The 25,779-nt window shown below is 41.2% G+C and overlaps 1 protein-coding gene across 1 annotated transcript in view; it reads left to right on the top strand.

Moving 5' to 3' along the window:
• The first annotated feature begins 15,156 nt into the window (after positions 1-15,156).
• The window catches only part of NR2C2 (nuclear receptor subfamily 2 group C member 2), a 54,963-nt gene continuing 44,340 nt past the window's right edge, over positions 15,157-25,779 (top strand). Inside the window, exon 1 of the mRNA XM_024207509.3 lies at positions 15,157-15,370. The gene's annotated coding sequence lies outside the window, so the exon portion shown is untranslated. The remainder of the gene's footprint in view (positions 15,371-25,779) is intronic.

Raw genomic sequence — 25,779 nt, 5'->3', positions numbered from 1 at the left:
TCAGACCGGCTGCAAATTGTAAAGTTATCAGGGAATACATCCATCAGTTTTAAAGCATTTTACTACTACTGACAAAATTATATGCATAGACAGAGTCATCAGAAGGCACATAGTATTTGTTTCTCTGATATGAGATCTTTCCTTTCCTGTAGATTACATAGTAAATTGCTCTTAAAATCTTATTTCATGAATGCTAAGTGATCTGGCTCAAACTCTGCACCTCAAACCTGGGTAATCCCTTCATTAGAAAGGGAAGAAATGGAATGGAAATATTCATCTTTGTGTTCCTTTGCCCAACACAAACGTAACAGAAGTGACAGTTCAGCCTACCAAGGATGGAGCATGGCCACATATTCACATGCCTACTTTGGAATATAATGCTTGAATAAGGGCAATGGGAAAACAAAACAAAACAAAAAGAAAGCAACAGCTCAAGTCTTAAAATCTGGGGCTTTTATACATTTTTGACAGCTAACTTCAAAGCAGTTTCAGAAAAAAACCAGCACACACCTTCAAGTACATTTCAAAATCATTCAATCTACAAGGCTGAATTTTTGCTCACAGAGCCAGATCCCTGAATGATCCTGTGAAGGCACTTCCTTTAAAACTCCCAATGTCACCTGCATTCCAAAAAGACGTGGTTGTAGCAAACTGAGACAATGTAGCACCAGTGTTAGGGTGGAGAGGGGTACATCAAGTCTGAAGTTGGTAGGAGAGGCCTTCAAGTAGAAAGAGATCTTGACATAATGCTGTAACCACGTTTCAGTCTATATTTCACAGGACTCTGTTCCCTCTAGAGAACCACCTCCCACCTATCACCAGCACTTTGGGCATGGATGTAAAAGACCGTTTTAGTACAGAGAGACAAAAAGGAAGGGGAAGATTTCATTCAATTTCAGTCCAACTCTTTAACCTACTGAACCAAGTCAAACACACACTTATACAGCAGGCACAAATGACCTTAATTTGAGTTAAACCAGTAATCCAGACCGGGATTAGTGTTGGTAAATCCCTTTTACAAAAGATGCATCATCTCAGAACAGAGGCATTTAAAAACTTGGTTTGGCCTCTGCTGCCTCTATGCCCCTCTAAATTACATACATCTCAGTTATGTCCCTCCTGATTTCCTTGTGGATAACTGTCTCCACTTTGTTATAATCTCTATCACCAGTTATTCTCTTTTGTACCTTTTCAAATGTTGCTATTATAGTTCTTGTAATAAGGCACCCAAAAATGTGCCCAATATATCAGACACTTTGTCAGTGGCATAGTGATCTGATGTTATTCCAGTGATTTAGTCCAATGTTCTGTTTGCTATGTTAACTGCTGAAAGACATTTTAACTGTTATAACAACCAGTCTTTTTACCTACATCTTGCAGTATATGCTCATTTAAAACATTTTTTTAAGTCCTCTTCACAGTTTTTTCCATGCCAAATTATATAAGCCACTTGTGCGTCTAGCTCAGCACTTTTTCTTGTTGCTTTGGAGCCATTCTCCTTCCTCTTGGCACACTAACACTGTTGATATGTAAATATTTGTAAATATCTACACCTTCTCATAAATCCCTTCTCTTAGATCATTATTGGCTACCACTCCCCAGGACTCATGCTCTGCCATAGATATTAACATTGGGCCAGATTCTGATAGCATTGCTTAAGGTGAACAGCACTACTCCACCAGCAGTCCCATTTACATCTCTATTTAAAAAGAGCCCAAATGAGGAACAAATTACAGAGCCACGTGAATTGTATCACAGGAATACCACTAGTGTAACTGATTAAGAACAAAATGGCCTTAAGCCACCTTTGTGGACTGCTCCAGGCATCAGTGCAGCCCTGGGACAAATTACAACAGCTTCAGAGGCTGTTTAACTTATGGCAGACTCCCCACAGCTTTGCAGTCCAATCCCCGATATGCCTGATCTGGTTCTGGCTTGCCTCTATGATGGGATGTATGGGTAGGGGTACAGTAGAGCCATGTACACTAAACATATGCTGCTCCTGCCCCAGGGATCCCCCTAGGGGCCCACTACAGCCCCCACACCCAATTGGGGCAGCATATAAAGAGCTAGAATCTTGTCGGGTGAATTTCAGTGCTCGTGAAAATGAAATGTCAGAGCACAGGGGGTTAAATCTGCCAGTGCAACTCGAGGTGATTATCTGCAACACCAAGTTATTAGAATAACAGTCCTCTTTTTAGCCCACTTCCAAACTGCATGTGGAATAGGGAGGGTAAAGAATGAGGTAATGTGAACAAATGTTATCTGGACTTTATACTGAGACTACTAAAATCTTCTTTCACTTGTGACTACCTTGATAGAACCAAGGCTCTGTACTCAGCCCAGGATCTAAAGCCAGTAGATCCTGAACTTCCAAACTCTTTATGTATGTAACTATAATCACATATAAAAATCATGGAACTACTCCCATGAGTGAAGCTATTCTCAGGTGTAAGTGCTGCAAGATCAAGCCCTTAATCTCAGCAACCTCTAGGAAACTACTGGGAATTTTTAAAAATACATATGAAACTGCAGGATGGGGTTCGTTTGGTGTGGCTGGGTCCTGGGGAGGGGAAGTAAGAGATTCTGTAATAATTGAGTTTATTTTAGTACAGCAGTCAAGTATGTGTTGGGTGTGATGTTTGGAAGAATAATTTTATTGCAGACATCAAGCTTCTTTTCGCCATGCATGCAGTTTACCTGAGCAGATTTTATGAGCTGCACCTCCTTCCTAAACAGTAACTGTCTGACAAGGTGTCTATTAATTCTCTGCTGTAACCCTTATGAAATCTGTATCTTGCACTGAAAAACTAAGCCAGTGTTAGTACTACCCTTTATGAAACTGATAAAATATTCCATATTATGTTAGGCATCACAATTCACACCAATTAGTATGACTTTTCAGTAGACCATAATTAGAAGGGGTGTAAGAGTGTATATGGCATATAGCCTATATTAGCATAAAGAATCATAAGAAAGCAAGAGATTAAAACTATACACAGAATGGTTCCTAAATCACTGGTGAAGAGGATACAATAAGCCCCATTGATTAGGCATCATGGGAACCTTCTATGTACTATAACTAATTCACAGTAGAGCTGGTCAGAACTTTTTTAACAAAAGCCTATTTTGATGAAAACGATGTTTTCTCAAAGCCAAAACATTTCATGGAGACAATGAGGTTTCTTAGGTCCAGGATGATGTTAGAGAGACCTGAATTTAAACCACCACCATCACAACCACCACCACCAAAAAAAAACCAACCCTGACTTCTGACACAATTCTGTTTCATAAAAACATTTAAGAAGTTTTGTTTCCATCCCACTGTAGAATGAAAACAAGTTTCAAGGCCTTAAAAGCTGTCACGAAAAGGAAGTGTTGTTTTCCAACCAGCTGTATTTCTAATATCACCACTTAACTATGTGTTTTGCAAATGAGACTTTTAAAATCAGAGTTTGTAGCCCTGTTCACGTGTTGGTAAGCGAGTGTTGGAGCCATGCTCGGTGACAAAGATTTCTTTAGGACCTTTATTCATGGGATACATTTGTCCGGCGTTTTCCTTTCACCTTTATGTCCTTTTCTCCCTCTTGTTAACATGGACAGACCACCAAAATGAGAATCAATTTTAAAAGGATTTGTATGGACAGCTTAAATAAACTGATAACACTTTACATAGCCTTTTATTTACCAGTTGAAAAGGGGCCAGATCAATCAGAAAATGCACTATTGTTGTAGTCAAGTTGCTAGCAGACAGTGCCCTCATAATGAAAGAGCCACAGGAACTGGAAATAATTTGAACCCACACCGACACTCCCAACAGAATAAAAGTACTGCATCGTCTCAAATGAGTTTGTCATGCTGAGAGGTCATCTATGCAGGTGAGTGTTGGGGCACACTGAATAGACAGTGATTAAAAAGTTGCACTGCTGGTGCTTTTGATTTACCATTTCTGTAGACAAAGGAATTTAGTTTCTAGGGATGATAATAGATCATTAACAAGCACTAAACATATTACAAAAAAATCTTTCACGATACAAGAAATTACAACAAAAGGGAACAATTATTTCCACACTATTGCTTGTGGTATTTCACTTCAAAATGCAGCTCACTGCAACATACTGACAAAGAGCAAAGATTTGTTTGGAAAACAGATCTTATTTCTTAGAAATAAGAACCTCACTCCCATGGCTAGCAAAGAAGATAGTAACAAGATCTACTGCCTCATCCAAAGCCTACTGAAGCCAATGGAAAGACTCTTCGGGTAGGTCTACACTGGAATTTTAAAAAAAACAAAACCCTGCATAGCATGACCGTGGCTTGCCTGGGTCAGCTAACTGGGGCTCACAGAGCTAAAAATTGCTGTGTAGACATTTGGTCTGCTTTTCTTCTTAAACTAGAGTGATAAAGATCCAGAAATTATGGGACTGAGACAGGAATTGCTGGGTGAAATTCTATCATCTGTTTTATGCAGGAAGTCAGACTAGATCAGGGGTTCTCAAACAGGGGGTCGTGAGGTTATTACATGGAGGGGTCTCAAGCTGTCAGCCTCCACCCAAAACCTCACTTTGCCTCCAGCAATTATAATGGTGTTAAATATACGAAAAAGTGTTTAATTTATAAGGGGGGGGGGGGTGGTGTCACACTCAGAGGCTTGCTATGTGAAAGGGGTCATCAGTACAAAAGTTTGAGAACCAGTGGACTAGATGATTACAAAGGTGGCTTCTGTCCTTAATCTATAAATCTAGAAACCCCTTGTACTGTTTTGTTTATTTATTTATTTTTTTTAATAGTGCCCACAAGTATAGTAGATGCATCACAGAAGACCTACAAAGACGTGGTCTCTCCCCCAGAGGATCTATAATCTAAATACAAGATGTGACACAATGCAATGATGACGGAAGGGATAGAATGAGGGGGAAAAGGCATATAACAATAGTCCCACAAACTTTATTTTTGCATATGCACACCTTGATAGTTCTTCAAAGTTTATATGTATACTGTGACAAAATTCCTCCTCTACCTTGGTGGGTTCTGCGCTTATTGGCGGATTTGCTCGCTTCACAGATTCACCCTGTGGGTCAGGAAACAGTCCAGAGACCTTCCCCTCTGGTAGAAGCTATAGTCCAGGTCAATTCCTCCTGTGTTTGATCAGGAGTTGGGAGGTATGGGGGGAACCCGGGCCCGCCCTCTACTCCGGGTTCCAGCCCAGGGCCCTGTGGACTGCAGCTGTTTAGAGTGCCTGTTGGTACAGTTGCACAACACCTACAACTCCCTGGGCTACTTCCCCATGGCCTCCTCCCAACACCTTCTTTGTCCTCACCACCGGACCTTCCTCCTGATGTCTGATAACGCTTGTACTTCTCCGTCCTCCAGCAGTATGCCTACTCACTCTCAGCTTCTTGCACACCTCTTGCTCCCAGTTCCCCCACACACACTTCCTCTCCCCTGGCTCCCCCTGGCTTGACTGGAGTGAGCCCTTTTATAGCATCAGAGGGGCCTTAATTAGAGTCAGGTGCTTAACTGCCTCACCTGACTTAGCAGGTTAATTGGAGTCAGGTGGTCTATTAGCCTGGAGCAGCCCCTGCTCTGGTCACTCAGGGAACAGAAAACTACTTATCCAGTGGCCCGTATATCTCCCTTCTACTACTCTGCTGTTCCCAACTGGTCTGGGTCTATCACAATACATACAGAGATATGTAAAGATTAACCAAAATAGCATTATTGGCTCACTTCTTGTGTTTCTGATGACCTGCTGTTCCACATTGAGAACTGCCCCTTTAGCAGTATGAATTGAACACACCTAGGTATATCACAGCATGTCAATCGGTCACATACTTTTTACTGTCAAAAACATTGTGATCACAGATCTACAGAAGATACACTCAGAGAAACTACAATCTTCTTCTCCTAGTAAACAAAGTTTGTTTTAAGGTGCTAGCAGACAGTCAAGATCATAAATTAATTTGATCAAGTTGTCCCAGCAACTAAAATACAAATTAACTAGAGCAATCCATGCAAATTATAGACAATCTAAAAAAAAAAACCCACAAGAATATCTTTTTTCAAGTCTACTCAAATAGTATTATTGGTGTAATGAAGAGGAAAAGCAATAAAGAAATTATTACTGAATAATTAGGATATTGGTATAGAAACTAAAATTATACAATATTCCTGTATACACACACACACACACACACACACACACACACAAATAGAAAATGATTGCCTTTCATGAATCTATGCAAACTGAGAATGCTAGAGTTCAATAAGAACATAAGCATGCCCCAATCATTTGCAGTATGTCAAGACAGGCTGATGCATTCAATTCTTACCCTCCCCATGAAATTTGTGAGCTCGATGTGCAGAGTGAAGTTTCCATTTAACACTAATACAAACACTTCAAGGAAAATTCCAGCACTGCATTTAAACACTCTTCTACACTGAGCATATCTACAACTGGTAAGACAGATCTCGTTTTGGATCTGTTATCACAGCAACAGGTGAAATATAGACTATAGATGGAACTGGCAGCAATGTCTATAGAAAGGGTTGCCTAACACTTTTCATTATAACAGCCTGTTTTCAGTTACTTAGAGCTTTGCCCAACTTAAACCATTTAGGCTGAAATTTTCCATACTGAACATCTGCCTCATTCTAAAAACGTTTTTGGTTTTTGTATTTTAGAAAGTTTCACGAAAAATTGTTGAGCCCGTTCTGAGAAAGAGGCTAAGGAAAACTCTTATTTTGCCATGTTAAATAATCATTACAACCACTTAACTGAGGGGACATTTTGGTATCAGGTATGAGAAATGAAAGGAAGGAGACTTTTCTCTGTGTGTTCAATGTTCCTCCTGCAGGTGCCAAGGCAGTATGGTGGAAAAGAAAGCATCCTAACTCAAATGAAGAATGGTAAACACCATGGGCAGACAGTAAGGACAAGCTAAAGGGCGTGTAGGCTGGAAGAATGAGACAAAGAAGGGAAAACAAGGAAGAAGGGGAAACAGGGACAAAAGGGCCTATAGCCACTAGAGTACATTCCCCTCCAGGCCTCAAACAGAATCCAGGATTGTTAAGTCACAAAATTCCTCTGCTTTAAACAAACATCTTTGAAACCCACTATCAAAATGTATGTGCCATCCACCTCTAGTGGCTTGCCCACATAAAAGATAATAGCCTACCCCCACCATCATCAGTTACTCTGTTATTTCAATTGGTAGAAGTCTGTGCTGTGGCATTAAAGGTTCCACATTTGCTGGTGACTCATACAAAGATTTATATGGTTCCACATAATAGAATTAATTTTTGTTTAACTATCTTGTTTTTTCAAAAAGTAACATTAAAAAGACTACAGTAAAAGAATGTTATGGCTGCACAGTCAGGCACTCAGAAGTCAGGAACCACCCATGTCTAAGATTTCCAAAGGGGTCTGTACCTCCATTCAAAAATTTTTATGGATCCACAAATGACAAAAAGGTTGAAAATCACTGAATTAGCACAATATATCCTGTGCACTGAATGAGAAAAAGGTCCTGTGGAAGAAACATGGAACAAAAGACAATCAGTAATACATATGCACAAGAGGACCAAATTAAGTTTTCAGTGCTGTATATCCCTGACTCCTGTGACAACTACTGTTGTGTAGTCAACATACCAATTGGCCATTTTGAATTTTACAAAGAACTCCAAAAAACTTCCTACAAATATTGTTGACACACTAAGTGGTATGGCTAGTTTCAAAGCATTGAATGATATCTGCAATAAACTATTACATCACAAGCAACCAATTTTGGCTAAAAGTTGTTCCTTGTCATTGACTAACAGCCTGGAGATAATAATGGCTGTCACTTTACTTTTTACTTGAGATGTTATTGCAGCAGTACAGCAGAAGTAAGAAGAAACAATAGGCAATAATGGAACACTATCAATGAGATTTATAAAATATAAAACTTAGTACTGCATAAGACATTTGGCAGAAAGTCAGCATATTCAGAGGACACAGATACTGCAGCTGTATGAGTGTCTATTTGATTAATCTTTCCTAATTACTGACAAATTCTGCAGGGATTTTTCATTAAACAATCTCTAGCTGTAAGCATTTTATTGTATGATATGCCTATGATGTACCCTAAAGTAACTGAATTGTCAGACCATCTTTCTTCAACCACTAGGTCTTTAGAACTAGCTCAGCTCCTGCTATTTTCACATTTCAATTACCTTTTTATTTTTAAAAAAAATATATGGCAACACAATTGTCTCAAGTAGCAAAAAGACAATGGAACTACTCTATAAAATTGTTAATATCCCACTGTGTCCAACAGAGACAAAACTCAGCTTGTGTGAAATGTGCAATTCTACAGAAATAATAGGATATCTCCATTAATTATTATTATTTTATCTCCTAGAACTGGAAGGGATGTTGAAAGGTCATCGAGTCCAGCCCCCTGCCTTCACTAACAGGACCAAGTACTGATTTTGCCCCAGATCCCTAAGTGGCCCCCTCAAAGACTGAGCTCACAACCCTGGGTTTAGCAGGCCAATGCTCAAACCACTGAGCTATCCCTCCCCCCTCCACTGAGGTATCTCCAATTTCACAAGTTCTATTTGTTCAAGAGATTTAGCTCCATTCTGACAGATATTGTATTGTAACCACTGCTAGAATATTTTGTGCAAGACAACATTAGAATAGTTCCTATTCAGTTTTCTTTCAACTGACTGTCCAGAACATATTCTTTATTATAACGTCTTCAGACTTGTTTAGTATGGTATATAATTTTCCACAATAAGTTTATTACATATTCATTTCCAGTACCAGTCTCATAATATTTATCTGATAAACAGAAATGGTTTAAAGATGTGTTTTGGTCTTCTGTGCCCTCAAGCAATATTAGTAGTTCATTCAATCATTTACAAAATTCAAAGCTACATGAGAATTTGCTTCAACACATTAGCCCATTAGTCCAAGTTCAATATCCTGCCTCTGATAATTGCTCTGACCGTCGGATTTAAAATTAAATAAAAAATAAATGAAATGCATGTATGTTCAATTGTACAATAGAGTAAGATATGACCTTATGGCCACTGTATTAGTTTAAATCCTGTAACATGAGATTTGATTAAACCTTTTCCTACCAAATACAATTATTAATTTACTTACTACAGGTCATAAAAATATTCAACTTTTAGAAAAACATCTGCACTGTTTAAATATATGACCTCTGTTACCACAAGTGCACCTCTTAAACAGACAGTGCACTCAGCCACATCTGCAGGGGGAACCAACCTACTATCAGTGGTGTGCAGATGCTCTATGGCAGCGGTTTCCAACCAGGGGTACGTGTACCCCTGGGGGTACGCAGAGGTCTAGTAAGTATATCAACTCATCTAGATATTTGCGTAGTTTTACAACAGGCTACATAAAAAGCACTATCAAAGTCAGTACAAAATAAAATTTCATGCAGACAATGATTGTTTATACTGCTCTATATACTACTATACGCTGAAATGGAAGTACAATGTTTATATTCCAATTGATTTATTTTATAATTATAAGGTAAAAATGAAAAAGTAAGCAATTTTTCAGTAATCGTGTGCTGAGATACTTTAAAAACTACTTGCTTAGAAAATCAGACAAAAATACAAAAGTGAGGTGAAGCTTGGGGGTACGCAAGACAAATCAGACTCCTGAAAGGGGTACAGTAGTCTGGAAAGGTTGAGAGCCCCTGCAGTATAGTCACTACACTGTATGCATCATCCATACCTAGCCCATAGTGATGTGACCCATTCAGAGCCATAGTGGGGTAAGTTTTCTATACTGATACAACTATTAATTTAGCTGAGTGACACCCTGTTCTCATATTATGGAAGTGGTTTTTTGTTTGTTTGTTTGTTTTTGTTTTTTTTAATGTGAACAAAAAGTTTCCATAATCCTTTTAAGTATCCTTAAAGTACACTATTTAGCAAAGCATCTCCAACTGATTAATATGAATTAGCAAGATTCTATTGTTTATTTTCATGTGATACTGACATTATCAAAGAATATTGTTCTTATACCTTAGTTACCAATTTTTAAAATTTTTTTGAAGAGCAACAGAATTGTTTGTTTCTTGTAAAGACTGAGGAGACAATAACATTTGCTTAATATGTTGATTTTACAAATTTGTAAATAAAAAAGGAAAGTCCCACTGTGACATATATCCCTTACTTATTACTTATGAGTTTATTAAGACTTTCACACACCTTAGAAGTTATTTAAGAAAGAATACAATGGTGGATAAAATTTTCAATTCAGTAAATATCATGAAATGGCGGGTGTTTATAGCCCTGCTCGTGGAGAAGAAAAAAAAAAGTCTAATAGCACAATATAATGTCTGCTAAACTGATCAGACCCCCAACCGGTTAATAATTCAACAGAATATTAGAAATCCTATCCAACATTGATCTCCAATTTAATTGGTGGAGCAAACAACATATTTTTGTTAAATGCTTTGAAGAAAAGCAATCTTTGCAGCAAAAACTCTATCAATATAATCTATAATTTATAGTTTGTAATTTTCATCACCTTGGAAACTGCCTCCAACTGAATAAAAGTCCTTACTTAGTTGAATGACAAATACTGGAATGAAACTTAACATCACAGACAAAACAATTTAACTCACTTTTACTTAAAGACAAAATGATTTGAGTCTTATTTTTCTTTCTTCTATTGTTAGAATAACAATAGCTAATAAAAGGGTAGCCGAACATTTGAATTTGCCATGGTTCAATTACATGAAAAACAACAAGGTGCGTGGGGGTTTTAAGATACACTCAGAGTAAAGGCTACCTATTATACCTTCCCTAGACTTAAGCGAGAGTTTTCCCCCCAAGTAAAAGCTACAGTTATGAGTCTGAGGTGCATGCCTTTGGTGCACTGTTAAGCATAAAAGAACAGGCAGAAGGCTTAAAGGCAGTCAATAAACAAGAATCTTGTGGTTTTGATATGTATGTTCTAGGGAGGCAACCTTCCTAACTACAAGGCCAAGGTGCTGACAATATAGTAAAGCAGAACACTATTATTATTTCTATATTACTGTAGACCCCAGGACCTCTAGTCATAGAACAGGACTCCCTTATGCTAGGCAGTGCAGAAACAGGGGGAGAAGAAGGGGTAGGAGGGAGAAAGACAGTCTCTGCACCAATTTAAGTATAAGCCAAGAGATAACATATTGATATATACAGACCAAGGGGGAAGTAACAAGGAAATAATGAGACAGTAGTAGACAGCAATACAGTACAATACAGTAAAAGAAATCAACTTGAGCTAAATCGATAAGACACTCAGGCTTGGTCTACACTTACCCCCCAAGTCGAAGTAAGGTACGCAAATTCAGCTACGTGAATAACGTAGCTGAATTCGACATACCTTACTTCGAACTTACCGCGGTTCAGACGCGGTCCACACGCGGCAGGCAGGCTCCCCGTCGACTCCGCGGTACTCCTCTCGTTGAGCTGGAGTACCGCAGTCGACGGGGATCACTTCCTGGTTCGATTTATCGCGTCCAGACCAGACGCGATAAATCGAACTCGGAACTTCGATCCCCAGCCGCCGAACTAGCGCGGCAGTGTAGACCAGCCCTCAGACCAAAATAAGAGTGTCCAATACAGGGGTTGCACCAATTTAACTTAATCAGTTTCTAAGCCAATGTATTAAAAATGTGTGTAATTCTCTCATGTGACAGGCCTTTAATAAAGCTTTTCCATCATAACTAAAATACTTCATACAATGAAAAAACCCTCTCCACCCGCAAAAAAGAGAGACAACCCAACTTGAAGCAGTTACAAAACATTTATAAAAATGCATTAAATAAATACAAATTGACTAGTTTTTGAAGACTTTACTTTTATATGTGTATTCAGACTAGGTCTATACACAAGATGCTTTTCTGCTATGACATCCAAGATTTGGTAAAGGGAGGAAAGAACTGGGTGAATAGAAATAGAGTAAATTGTTAATCCAGGAGTCTTACCTAGACACATGGTTCTAATGTGCTTTGAGGAGGTTTTGGAAGAAATTGATAAACTAAACAGTAATAAGTCACCAGGACCAGATGGTATTCACCCAAGAATTCTAAAGGAACTCAAATGTGAAATTGCAGGACTACTAACGGTCATCAGTAACCTATCATTTAAATCAGCTTCTGTACCAAATGACTGGAGGATAGCTAATATGATGCCAATTTTTAAAAAAGGCTCCAGAAGAGACCCCGGCAATTACAGGCCAGTGAGCCTGACTTCAGTACTGGGCAAACTGGTTGAAACTATAGTAAAGAACAAAATTGTCAGACACATAGATTAACAGTCAACATGGTTTTTGTAAAGGGGAATCATGCCTCAGCAATCTACTAGAATTCTTTGAGGGGGTCAACAAGCATGTGGACAAAGGGGATCCAGTGGATTTAGTGTACTTAGATTTTTAGAAAGCCTTTGACAAGGTCACTCACCAAAGACTTTTATGGAAAGTAAGCGGTCATGGGATAAGAGGGAAGGTCCTCTGATGGATTGGTAACTGGTTAAAAGATAGGAAACAAAGGGTAGGAATAAATGGTCAGTTTTCAGAATGGAGAGAAGTAAATAGTGGTATCCCCCAGGGGTCTGTACTGGGACCAGTCCTGTGCAACATATTCATAAATGATCTGGAAAAAGGGGTAAACAGTGAGGTGGCAAAATTTGCAGATGATACAAAACTACTCAAGATACTTGAGTCCCAGGCAGACTGTGAAGAGCTACAAAAGGATCTCTCAAAACTGGGTGACTGGGCAACAAAATGGCAGATGAAATTCAATGTTGATAAATGTAAAGTAATGCACATTGGAAAACACAATCCCAAGTATACATATAAAATGATGGGGTCTAAATTAGCTGTTACCACTCAAGAAAGATCTTGGGAGTTATTGTGGATAGTTCTCTGAAAACATCCACTCAATGTGCAGAGGCAGTCAAAAAAGTGACCAGAATGTTGGGAATCATTAAGAAAGGGATAGATAAGAAGACAGAAAATATATTGCCTCTATATAAATCAATGGTACACCGACGTCTTAAATACTGCGTGCAGATGTGGTCGCCCCATCTCAAAAAAGACATATTGGACTTGGAAAAGGTTCAGAAAAGGGAAACAAAAATGATTTGGGTTATGGAACAGCTGCCATACGAGGAGAAATTAACAAGACTGGGACTTTTCAGCTTAGAAAAGACACGACTAAGGGGAAATATGATAGAGGTTTATAAAGTAAATGAGGAAGTGTTATTTACTCCTCATAACACAAGAACTAGAGGCCCCAAATGAAATTAATAGGCAGCAAGTTTAAAACAAACAAAATAAAGTATTTCTTCACACAATGCACAATCAACCTGTGGAACTCCTTGCCAGAGGATGTTGTGAAGACCAAGACTATAACAGGGTTCAAAAAAGAAATAGATAAATTCATGGAGGATAGGTCCATCAATGACTATTAGCCAGGATGGCAGGGATGGCGTCCCTAGCCTCTGTTCGCCAGAAGTTGGGAATGGGCGACAGGGGGATAGATCACTTGATGATTACCTGTTCTGTTCATTCCCTCTGGAGCACCTGGCATTGGCCACTTTCAGAAGACAGGATACTGGGCTAGATGGACCTTTGGTCTGACCCAGTACGGCCATTCTTATGTTAATCAAGAGTATTAGCCTCTCTTCATTAAAGTAAAAAACTACATGTGCCTTGTCTCCACTAGGATTTTAAAGAGATATCTCACTGTAAAATACACCTTTTTCGGCTGTGAAGACATAGCCTTTGAAGGTTTCATGAGCAAACTCTATGCTGAGTAAAAGCACAGGGCATCTCCCTCTTCAACTGTTTTCACTAGTAAAAAAAAAAAAAAAAAAAAAAGTGTATTTTCCAATATAGATCTCTCATTGTAAAAGGCACACCTTTTGACTGGTCAAGACACAGCATGGGAGTATGTCTACACAGTTAACTCATACTCATTTAGACATATGCTAACTAGTTAATGTTGCCAGCAGGAGTACCAATAGCAGTGAAGCCATGACAGCACAGGCTTCAGTGCAGGCTAGCTGTTTCAGTAACTAGTACCTGGTAGGCTTACACTGGTACTAGTGTAGCATCCCTGGTAGGCTTACACTGTCTGCACTGAAGACTGTGCTGCTGCAGTTTCACTGCTATTGGTATGCCTGTTAGGACTGGTCTACGCATAAAACGCTGCTGTGCTTCAGTGAAGACACTACCTACATAGACAGGAGGGGTTCTCCCGTTGGCATAGGTAATTCACCTTCCCCCAGAGACAGTAGCTAGGTCAATGGAAGAATTTTCCCATCGATCTAGTGCTGTCTACACTGGCGGTTAGCTCAGTTTAACTGTGCCACTCACAGGTGTGGATTTTTCACACTCCTTACTGACAGTTATACTGACCTAATTTCCTAGTGTAGACCAGGCCCCTAGACTAAAGGTATCTTGAGTACACCTACTCATGCTGCACTCACACCTCTGATTGCTATGTAGGCACCACAGGAAAGCTTTGGGACGCATCCACACTGGCCTTTACAAACACATAGCCCACCTTAAGTTAACAGGCAATCAGTTATCTCGAAGTAGAAGAGTACACACCAACCTTATGGGTCAGGAGGTAAACCATGACTGCCCACAGTACCAGTCTGGGAATAACAGCTTTCTCCTCACAGCAAGGTGATACGGGTTGGGGGAGGGTGATCTTCAAGTCTAGGACGTGTCCTCAGATGCTCTCCCTGCCACAACAGTAACTGGGGGGAATGAATGCATCTGCCCACCCCACAACCAAACAACGAATGGGGAGGGGGACACACACAGCTTTCCACAGTGTGAGCCACCTCTCCAGCAGCACGTGTGCGGTGGAAGCACCGCATACCACACACTCCTTGCCGCTCCCTCCCCGTCTCCAGCACGGCCGGGGAGAGGTGGTAGAAGGGGGGCGGGAAAGCGCCTATTCTGCCCCCGGGGCCGGCTGGAACGTTGGTGTCTGAGCGTTCCATCCAGGCGCTCAGGTAGCCCCTCCCCGCCGCTGCCGTCCCCCGGCCCCGCCCCGCGAGGAGGCTGGAGGAGGGGGCTGTGGCCGGCGTGGGGCTGTGAAGAGGAAGCGGGGAAACGCTCCCAGGCGGCAGCAGCGGCGGGCGGGGTCACGAACTCTGACCTTTCACAGGGGCACGGCACGAAACCAAAACAAACTCCCCCCCCCGCTAACAAATACTACTAACCCGAGGCCCCCCCTCCCCTCCGCCCTTTCGGGCCCGTCGCCCAGCACCGCTGCTTAACAGGCCCGGTTGGACCCGGGTCACCGCCGGAGCACGTTTGGCGCCAAAGCCTGAGGTAAATTGTTTTTTCTAAATCAAAATACCCCGCGCCGGCTGATCTTAACGGGGCCGGGCGGCGGGATTGAGGCCCGGCCAGGCCGCCCCTGGAGAAAAGAGCACGCTCGCTTTAAGCGGCTGGGGCCCGGCTTCGCGGGCACCCTTGTTCGGATTCCGGGTGTCGGTGGTAGCCGAGAACCGGCCGTGCCTAGGTCTGGGTGGGCTCACGGGTGGCTCCCTGAAAGGGTCTCTGGGAGCAGCTGGGCCGATCGAGTCGGAGTCCGCTCCGGAGCCGCTCAGCGGAGTCGGGCCCGCCTAGGTTCCGAGCCGGTCTGGCGTTCGTGCGAGCGACTTGCTGTCCAGGCGGGCTGGGTGGCTGCGGGAGAAGGGGTCCGGCCACGCTGTAGAGAAACCCCGGCCACACACAGGGAAGATGGAGTCTGAGCGGGCGGAGGCGGCGGCTTGAACCCGACCCTTTTACCTTTGCCACCGGGAGGGCGGAGGGGAGGGGGCGGTGGGTACTTTGCATACGGGGCCGGGACCGCCGCCATCTTACCGGCCGCTCCCCCACAGCCGTGGCCGGGCCCTTCAAAGCTCGACAGAGCGCATACCGGAGGGGTGGGGGGGTCTAATGGCGGCGGCGCTGCCTGGGACTTGGCCGTCAGCCAGCACCGCCATCTTGTGTTTTTCCGCGTCCCTCGAGTGTTTTTCCTCGTAGGCGGGAGGCGGGCCAAGTGGTCTAATTGGCACACCCGTTAGCCAATCCGCTCTTTGGGGCTGGGCAGTTTTACCTTTAAAATGAGCCGATTGGTTGGGACAGGAGGCGGGAAAGGGAGGCGGAGTTTTCGCGCGCACAGGGCGAAGACGCGCTCTGGACGGCTTAAGTGAGGGGGCGTGGGACGGGCTGGGAGCGCGGCGCCCAGCATTGGCCTATGGGGCGCACGAGTGTAGCGAGAGAGCTGCGGTCTGGTCCTACCTTAGACATATGCCCCTTCCCTGGGTCCTGCACTGCCAGTTATTTCCTTCCTGCCCCAAGTAGTGAAGTAGGTGGCTCCTGGAGTAACAGTTCCACTACCAGAGGGGTAGCCGTGTTAGTCTGGATCTGTAAAAAGCAACAGAGAGTCCTGTGGCACCTTTAAGACTAACAGATGTATTGGAGCATAAGCTTTCCTGGGTGAATGCCCACTTCCTCGGATGCATGTCATTCCACTACAGGCTTTCAGCCTCGACTCCCCAGTCTAACTGAGGAGATCCGTGATGGTCTGTCCTCCTGGATAGTTTGTGACCTGAGCATCAGGTTTGAAGCACTCAGATTTCTTGGGACCTACAAGTTCAGATCCCAGCACTGTTGGACTATGTGTCCTCCCTCCCTGAAACCACACAGCTTCACTTCCACCCAGTGGAATAAATGGAGTATTTCACCTCAGCGCTTGTAGTTTGAGTTTGTGACTGCTTTCTTCTGAGGTTAAAGATTTGTTGCATTTTTGGTAAAACAAATTTTACACTAGGTTCTTGGCCAGCCCTATGTCCTTTGCTGCGTAATGAGGTGGCTCTTCTTCCACCTCTGTTGAGACTGCATTAGAGTGATGTACTTACGTATTTTGCAAAGCACATTTAGATCTGTCACAATGAAGGGCGTCACACAACTGTTGACTGTGAAGATAGAAGGGGTAGGGGATGAGCTCCTATTTATTCAATATACACACTTCTTGATGACTTATTTTATTTAGCTGTTAGAATTTTTATAAAATACAAAAGGCACCAGGAAACTCCACTATATGATAAAAAAAACTAATTTGGGGGGGGGGGGCGAGGGCGTGAGAGAGAGATCGCATCCCATGAAACACAAGCCCAGAGAATGTTAGTCTTTAAGGTGCCACCAGACTCCTTGTTGTTTTTACAAGCCCAGGGGGCCTTGGAGAATTTGTTACAGAGTAGTGTATCTATTTTGCTGAATAGGGTATCTGGTATTCAAGGTCTTCTTTGTTACAAAACTAAATTTAACATCTTTAGCTCAGGAGGAACAGACATTAATATGTGTACATATTAATGTCTGTTCCTCCTGAGCTAAAGATGTTAAATGTCCTGGTGGAAATGGTTTGTAAACTTATACGTACAAATTGAACAGCCTGGAAAAAAAATGGAGAACTAGAAGACAATTCTCAGAAATACAAATACTGTATGGTTTTAACAGAAAACCTGTCTTATTTTTGGCTTTGTTTTGTATTATGTCAAATATTCTGTCATATTAACATATGCAAAATCATTATTTGCATGTGCAACTTACCACATTATGATTCTTATTTTCTAAAACTAATGTATTTTGACATTTATGTCTTTCAACAATGACATTTATTAATTTGGTAGCATTTACTCCATAAGGATTTTTTTCTTTGTGTTGGATAAATGCATTTTTCTGATAGAGTTTTGATACAGGTGGTCACATTTTTGGTGTCAATGTGCAAATTATTTTAAATATGACTAACTGGTTCCCAGTAAAATAATACAGCACAATATAGGGAAATGAGGAATTATTATCCCTATTTAGCAAGTGCTGCTGATACAGTTCTCCAAGTATATTATGGAAATTTTAGTGCATGGTAGTAGAATCCACATGACAATTTAGGGCATGGCAGGTTAGTGCACTGTAGATTTACACCTGTGCTTGCCATGCACAAGTCTTCGTGAAGACGGGTCCTAAGTGTGGGTTCCAGAATTGGACGTAATGATGTTAAATAATTTACCCAAGGTCACACAATGCCAATGCCAGAGCCAGGATTATGACTCAGGAATGCCTAGTGTTCGCATGCATGTTCAGTTTACTAGATAATGCTGCCTAGTTTAAAAATACAGTTTTCCAACTGCACATAATCTAGAGATGTTTTTTAAAGGAAAGCTACAGCAAAATTGACATTCAAAAATCAATTATTTCTGAAAATCTGCAACTTTTGAGTAACTAGGTAACCACACGTTCACGTATTCATGACTAGATGCAAGTACCATGTGTATAACTGTGTAAATACTTAGCTAGCTGTGTGTGTTCACAAGTCAGGCATTTGTACTCATGCATTTGATAGACAACAATTTGTATGCATGCATATGGCTATGTAAATAGTCACCGAGCCACGTGCATGCATGAGTCTGGGATTTGTACTCATGTACTTGCTAGACACCCATTTATGTATATGCAAATGATCAAATACCTATAGACAGTATAGTCTAGTGGTAGGTCTCTGAACTTGAACTCAGCAGATCTGGTTTCTATTCTTAGCTCTGCCATTGGCCTTCAGGGTGACCTTGGGCAAGTCACTTCACCTCTTGCTCTGTGCCTCTGTTTCCCCATCTATGAAATGGGGATAATGATACCATCTTTACTTTGAGCTCACTGATAAAAAACTAGATATTATTACTTATTTATTACTATTACTGAAACTCAGTGTCTGCCAGAAAATGACAACATCTTCAGTGTGCTGGCAAATCTGGTGTATCTTAAATCCTATTTTTCTGTGATGTTTTCTCTAATGGAAAACCCTGTCCCATATATTTCTTTTCTTAACTTTTTTTTTTCTGACAAACCTTTAAAATTTCTTTTATAAAAGAATCTATGATGGATAGTTGTTCAAATTGATTGAAAAGGATCATAAGCTATGGTTAACCTAACACCATGAAACATTAATATATGTTCTGTTCAAGTCAGAAGATTTCCCTAAATTAATATTTTGAAAACAAATATCAGAACTAATGCCTTTCTATTACTTTTGTTTGAGTTAACTGTATCAAATGCTGCTGGACACTGTGCATATGTCCGCAGCAGATTTTCAATGGAATATCAAGCGGTAACGTGTATATCGTACCAACCTAGTGGAACATGTTTCCAGATGTACTTAATTGTACAGATTGGTCTGAAGCAAAACCTTGGATCTAAACTCTATCTCCATAATTAACTACACACAATCCCAGATGCAAATCTGAATTTTTGGATTTGAAATCTGAATTAAAATTTCCCCTAGTTTTGGAATGTGCAGATTTAGTGTTCAGATTCTGTCCATTTTAGAGAAGGATTTGAGCTGCAAACTCCTAGCCAAATCTGGTGTTTAGATACAGGGTTTTGGGTTAAGCCTCTCTCTGCTTAATATTTGGTATGGAAGGAGTACATATAAACATGGATTTTAAATGTTCTTAGAAAAATCATATCATATGTCCTTGCAAGTTAAGATAAAGATGAACAAAACTGCAGTCTTCAACTAACATATGGATCCAAAGTGGTCAAAATAAAGATTATAGGATAATAAACAAAAGCCTGCATAGAGATTGACTGTGTTTAACATTATTGTTATTTATTAACAATTGCTTGAATTTTTCCATTTATTTATAGAAGTCAGTATCAGCAAGCACAATTTTTAAGTTTGAGCTCATTTAGTATTATCTAAGACAGTTTTCACAGTCAAACAATTTTATATACTATCCAATGGGATTGTGTTGTCTTTTCTAATTCAAAAGAAACCATAACCAGTGGTGTAGTTCACTTGTACATAAGTTGAAAAGTTAAGTTGCTCAGTGTTGAAAACTAATAAATCAGTGTAATCCACACTGCATTCAATGATTCCAAACATGTTTTAAGATGTTCTGTAGCTATTGTAATGAGATAATATTTTGATGCCTGTCCCATCTTTCTACTGATGACGATATGATAAGTGGAACAGGAAAAAGAGGTCAGGCTTCAGGAGGACTTAGTCTGGCATGACATCAGGTGTTCATGGATCCAAGTCAGGCCCAGGCTGATTGCACATAGAACTCCAGAGCTTCATTACATAACACTGGCCACTCATCATACTTAATAAAGCTCTCTTTTCTATAACTCTGCTTGCATGCCTGCCAGCTGCATTGCCTATTGCTAATGAAACAATAACTGTATAAACATCTGAGAAAGTATAATATGCCAAGGAAGTGAAGAAGGATGGTACTGAAGGAGAAAATACATTTGCCTTTTAACTTTATTTGCATTCAAAAGTTGTGGTTGCTGTCAAAACAGATTTTCCTTCTTTCTCCTTTCTGGAGAATGTGTGCTAACATTATGTCTGTAAATCAGCAAGGGTTTTAATCAGAGGGATCTAATTTGACTAGCTAGCCACTTATATTTCTTGGAGTAAGCACTTTCTTTTGCCAGTATTCATCTTCCCTAGTGTAATAGTTTGCTTACCATCTCATTGCTTCAGTTGCGGCCCCATTTTCTCTCCCTTGTTAGAAAGATAGTTTAGCCCTCTGGCTAAGCCAAAAGTACTTCACTCCTTCAGGATAATAAAAGTCCAAACGCTTCATCTAGACTCTTCCTTGGGTCAGAATCTTCCATGGATCTATCAGTCTTTTCTCCTCTTAAAGAATAACAACACCTCACCCAATCTTTCTCTGGGTCTGAGCCCTCCTTCAATGGATTATGTATATTCTCTTTCCAGGGTCTATCAGCAGTGCTGCCTATTTGGTCTCTCAAAGGGTTGCTCATGCTCTCCTTTTGCAAGCTCCAGCTTTGGGCCTAGATTGCCACAATTCCTTTATTCCCCTCTCAAGATATGGCTTACTTTTTGACTGTTTTGCCAAAGCAACACTCCCTCCTAAGGGTCCCTTACTTATGTGTCTGGCTGTCTTTATAGGTCTTTTATTGGGCATTGTCACCACTTTTTTCAAAAACCCATCCCACGTTTCCCCAATTCCTTCTATTGGAGAGACTCACAGCTCTTGCCCATTTCCTAGTCTCTCTCTCCCTCTCTCAGAAGGGAGATTCACATTCTTTCCCTATTTGCTCCCTGTTCTGAGGAAAGGATTGCTTATGCCTCATAACACTCCTTTCTGACATTCCTTGCTGCAAGGTCTACCACTGCTATCGGCCTTGGAAATCACATCCCTTCCTCCCTCCCCCAAAATCCCCTGCTTGGGCTGAAACTGGGAACAGGGCCCAATTTTAAAAAAGGTCCAGAGGCACACCTGGTAATTACAGGCCAGTAAGCCTAATTTCAGTGCCAGGCAAATTGGTTGAAACTGTACTAAAGAACAGAGTTATCAGATACATAGATGAACATAATTTATTGGGGAAGAGTCAACACAGCTTTTGTAAAGAGAAATCATGCATCACCAAACGTGGACAAGGGTTATCCAGTGGATATAGTATATTTGGACTTTCAGAAAGCCTTTGACAAGGTCCCTTATCAAAGACTCTTGATCAAAGTAAGCAGTCATGGGGTAAGAGGGAAGGTCTTCTCATGGATCCATAATTGGTTAAAGGATGGGAAACAAAGGGTAGGAATAAATGGTTAGTTTCACAGTGGAGAGAGGTAAATAGCAGGGTTCCCCAAGGAGCTGTACTGGGATCAGTGTTCAACATACTGATAAATTATCTGGAAAAATGGGTGAACAGTGAGGTGGTGAAATTTGCAGATGATATAAAATTACTCAAGATAGTTGAGTCCAAAACTGAGTGTGAAGAGTTACAAAGGGATCTCACAAAACTGCATGACTGAACATGAAAATTGCAGATGAAATTCAATGTTAAGTGCAAAGTAATGCACATTGGAAAACATAATCCCAACTATACATACAAAATGAGGGGGCCTAAATTAGCCATTACCACTGAAGAAAGAGGTCTTGGAGTCATCATAGATTGTTCTTTGAAAATATCTGCTCAATGTGAAACAACAGGCAAAAAAAAGCAGAAACAGAAATAGAAAGGGATATTCAGTGGTTCTCAAACTTCTTTTTTCGCGGACCACTTGAAAATTGCTGAGGGTCTCGGTGTACCACTTAATGATCTTTCCAAATGTTGTTTGTACCGTTAGCTAACTATTGTAATGCGCTTTGGATAAAAGCGCTATATAAAAAAACCTTACTGTATATACTCGTTCATTAGCCCGTTCGTTTATAAGCCGACCCCCCAAGATGGTTAGGTAAAAATAGCAAAAACTGTATGACCCTTTGTGACGCAGTAGGGGAACAGGGTGGATTGACCTGGGAATGTTGTCTAGTTTTACTGGGACTGTCTGCATGGGGGCTGGGATAGCAGTGGGTGACTTCACTTGAGGGACGATACCTGAGTCTGTAACCTGAGCCAGGAGTGGGGTTGGGCCAGGTGACACCCTTGCCCGGGAAATTGGACAAAGGCTGGAGGAGGAGCTGGGGGGAGGGGGAGTGAGACTGCTGGAGCGGGGGGTTCGGTCTTGGGCTGGCTGGGGAATCAGAGGGAACCCCAAGGTTGGGGTCTAAGCTCCCTACCCCCCAGAAGGACCTGACTAAGGGGTCCTGTTTATGCCTACAAGCTCTGGTTTGGACTGTGTTCCCGTCGTCTAATAAACCTTCTGTTCTACTGTCTGGCTGAGAGTCATGGTGAATCGCAGGAAGCCGAGGGTGCAGGGCCTTGTCTCCCCCAAACTCTGTGACACCCTATATTCCAGGGGTTGGCAAACTTTGGCTCCTGACCCATTAGGGTAAGACTCTAGCAGACCTGGACGTTTTGTTTACTTGGAGTGTTCACAGGCACGGAGCCCCTCAGCTCCCAGTGGCCGCAGTTTGCTGTTCCCAGCCAATGGAAGCTGTGGGAAGTGGCGCGCCTGCAGCTCCCATTGGCTGTGAACAGTGAACCGCAGCCACAGTGAGCTGAGCGGCTCGTTGCCTGCAGACGCTCCAGGTAAACAAAACGACAATGTATTAGATATTCAATTCAATGATTCCATAGCGTTTAAAATAATCAAATTTTGGTGTAGCCCCATTTATAAGCCGACCCCCCCTCTTTGATGTGTCACTTTTTTACCAAAAATATTCGGCTTATGAATGAGTAAATACGCTAATAATAAATGTTTTTTTGTTCTACAAATAAAAGCACACAACTCATATTTTAATATCAGTAGTCTTACCTTTCTAATGCAATGGATGTGCCCTCTCTCCCCTGCCTTGGCAGCCTCCGAGCTGGGGCTGGGAAGGAGGGGGGTCTCTCCCTGTCTCCCCCACCTCAGCAGCCCTCAAGCTGGGGCTGGGAAGGTGGGGGGGTCTCTCCCCCGCCACAGCAGCCACAGAGCTGAGGCTGGGAAGGAGAGCCGTCTCTCCACAGCAGCCGCAGCCCTGGAGCTGGGGAAAGTCACCACTTTCTCTGGCCTCCGCAGCCCTGCACATCCCAAATTCCCCCCACCCCCTCTTCTCACCCCACTTCCCCCTCCCACCTACACCCTATTCCCCCCAAGGCCACCACCTCACCTTACATGTGTGTCTTCTCCAGGGTACAGGCACCTAATTTGTGGAGCCATACCTGCATACACCTTAGAGGGAACTATCTGCCGACCACCTGAATGGAGCTCGCGGACCACTGGTGGTCCACGGACCACAGTTTGAGAACCTCTGGGATAGATAATAAGATAGAAAATATCATAATGCCATTATATAAATCCACAGTACAACCATATCTTGAATACTGCATGCAGTTCCGGTCACCCCCTCTCAAAAAACGTATGTTAAAATTGAAAAGAGTACAGAGAAGGGCAACAAAAATTATTAGGGAGTATGGAACAGCTTCCGTATGAGGAGAGATTAAAAAGACTGGGACTGTTCAGCTTAGAAAAGAGATGACTAAAGTGGGATATAATAGAGGTCTGTTAAATCACAAATAGTGTGGAGAATGTGAGTTAGGAATAAGTGAATTCTAATATTTTTTTTGAGATGGGATGACCAGAACTGCATGCAGTATTCATGGTATGGGTGTACCATGGATTTATATAGTGGCATTATGATATTTATTGTACAGTGCATAGCATAATGGGGCCCAACCATGGATTTATATAGTGGCATTATGATATTTATTGTACAGTGCATAGCATAATGGGGCCCAACCTGGCTTAGGCTTTTTTGCACTACTGCAATATAAATATTAAATAATAATATACAACACAGTGGGAGTGAATTCAAAAATCCACAGGAACAGGAGAAGGTGGATCCCAAATCCTAAAATGTAAAGAGTTAATTCTTGATGAGCAGGTCTTCAGCTGTGCAGTTTCATTTAATGCTTAACAGGAGATGCACAGATAAAGCTCTGAACACTGAAATGACTATACTCCTACAAATCACTGGTAAAGAGGAGGAGACCATTTAAAGATGGCCCCATTGAAGTCGGTGGCAGAGCTCCCATAGACTTTAATAAGTCCATGATTCCACTTGGAATGTGTTTGAAAAGGACAAACTTTAGTCAGCTGTTTCAGCTAACCATTGATAGACACTGCTCACCAGTGTTTAACAATGGCTAGCCAAAATGGTGCTCAACATAATTTGTTCTTTTCTAAGCTTACTGCTGCACAATATTCAGCTGCTACTGTTGCAAACAACTGTCATCTATTTCATAGTATCAGCAGGTCCCAATGCCCTCATGCAATCAAATTTTCCTTTGGCTACTAGACTTTTGCATATACTGTAAATACAATATTAAAATAACCAGTTATAATTTGGTATGTTTAAGAGGTCTGTTTCTCTTTTCATCAGGAAGTTATGCCCCAATCCCGCCATCTATTTACATCATAATATTGTATGCTTATCATATTAGCAAGCTCCACTGGTATATAGTTCAGCATTTTATTTAACAACCTAAATCATAATAATGCTACAATAAAATGATGCAACAACAATTAATAATTCATAATGTAAATACTGACATGCCGTTACAGTATGTTCTAGTGGTATCTTCGGTTGGGATAGTAATTGACTTGTCACCACTTTTCCACATAGAGTCTGGCATCTAGTTTGAGGAATTAAACTGATATAATAACCAGAAAGAGTCCACTGAAATTAAGGTCATGACTTTCTCTAAAAATGACTTAAGATGAAAAATCAGAAATGTTTATTTTCACATTCCTAGCTTCCATGCTCTACCAGGGATTTTTACTACTCCTAGTCAATTTCATGCTTGACTAAGATGTGCAGTGATTGTCTGTGAAGACATCATACAAAATATTACTGGAAAACTGGAACATTTTTCTTCCTCCTTAAATATCCATTTGCCATTCCTCCAATTTCTTCAAAATCGATGTGCAAAACTTAAAGCTCAAGGTGAATATTTTGACCTTTTGAATGGTTATTTAGGTTAGGGTTTTCAACTATTTTAGTAACAAATTGGGACTAAAAATGATTACAGACAAGTAGAGAGTCTGTCTAATATGGCTATTGCAAGAAAGAGAGGAGTTGATTATCTTAGCATTATCAATCACAACGTTTTGCCAGAACATTGGCCAATGGCCATCATTGGCTTTCGCTGGTACTTAACTTTCTAGGGCTGATCATGCAAAGTTTTTAATATAATCATTTTTAAATAGATTGTTTCAGCTGTTACGTTTTCAGAGAGGGCACAAAAGACTTCTTAATTTAAAATAGGAATGGAGAAACCAAACCATATTAAGGACCGTAGTT

The sequence above is a fragment of the Terrapene carolina genome, unplaced genomic scaffold (genome assembly GCF_002925995.2).
Source record: "Terrapene carolina triunguis isolate 2854851 unplaced genomic scaffold, T_m_triunguis-2.0 Scaffold89, whole genome shotgun sequence".
In the NCBI taxonomy this organism is placed as follows: domain Eukaryota; kingdom Metazoa; phylum Chordata; order Testudines; family Emydidae; genus Terrapene; species Terrapene triunguis.
Note: the sequence above shows the minus strand (reverse complement) of the source record. Positions and strands in the feature narration are given on the sequence as shown.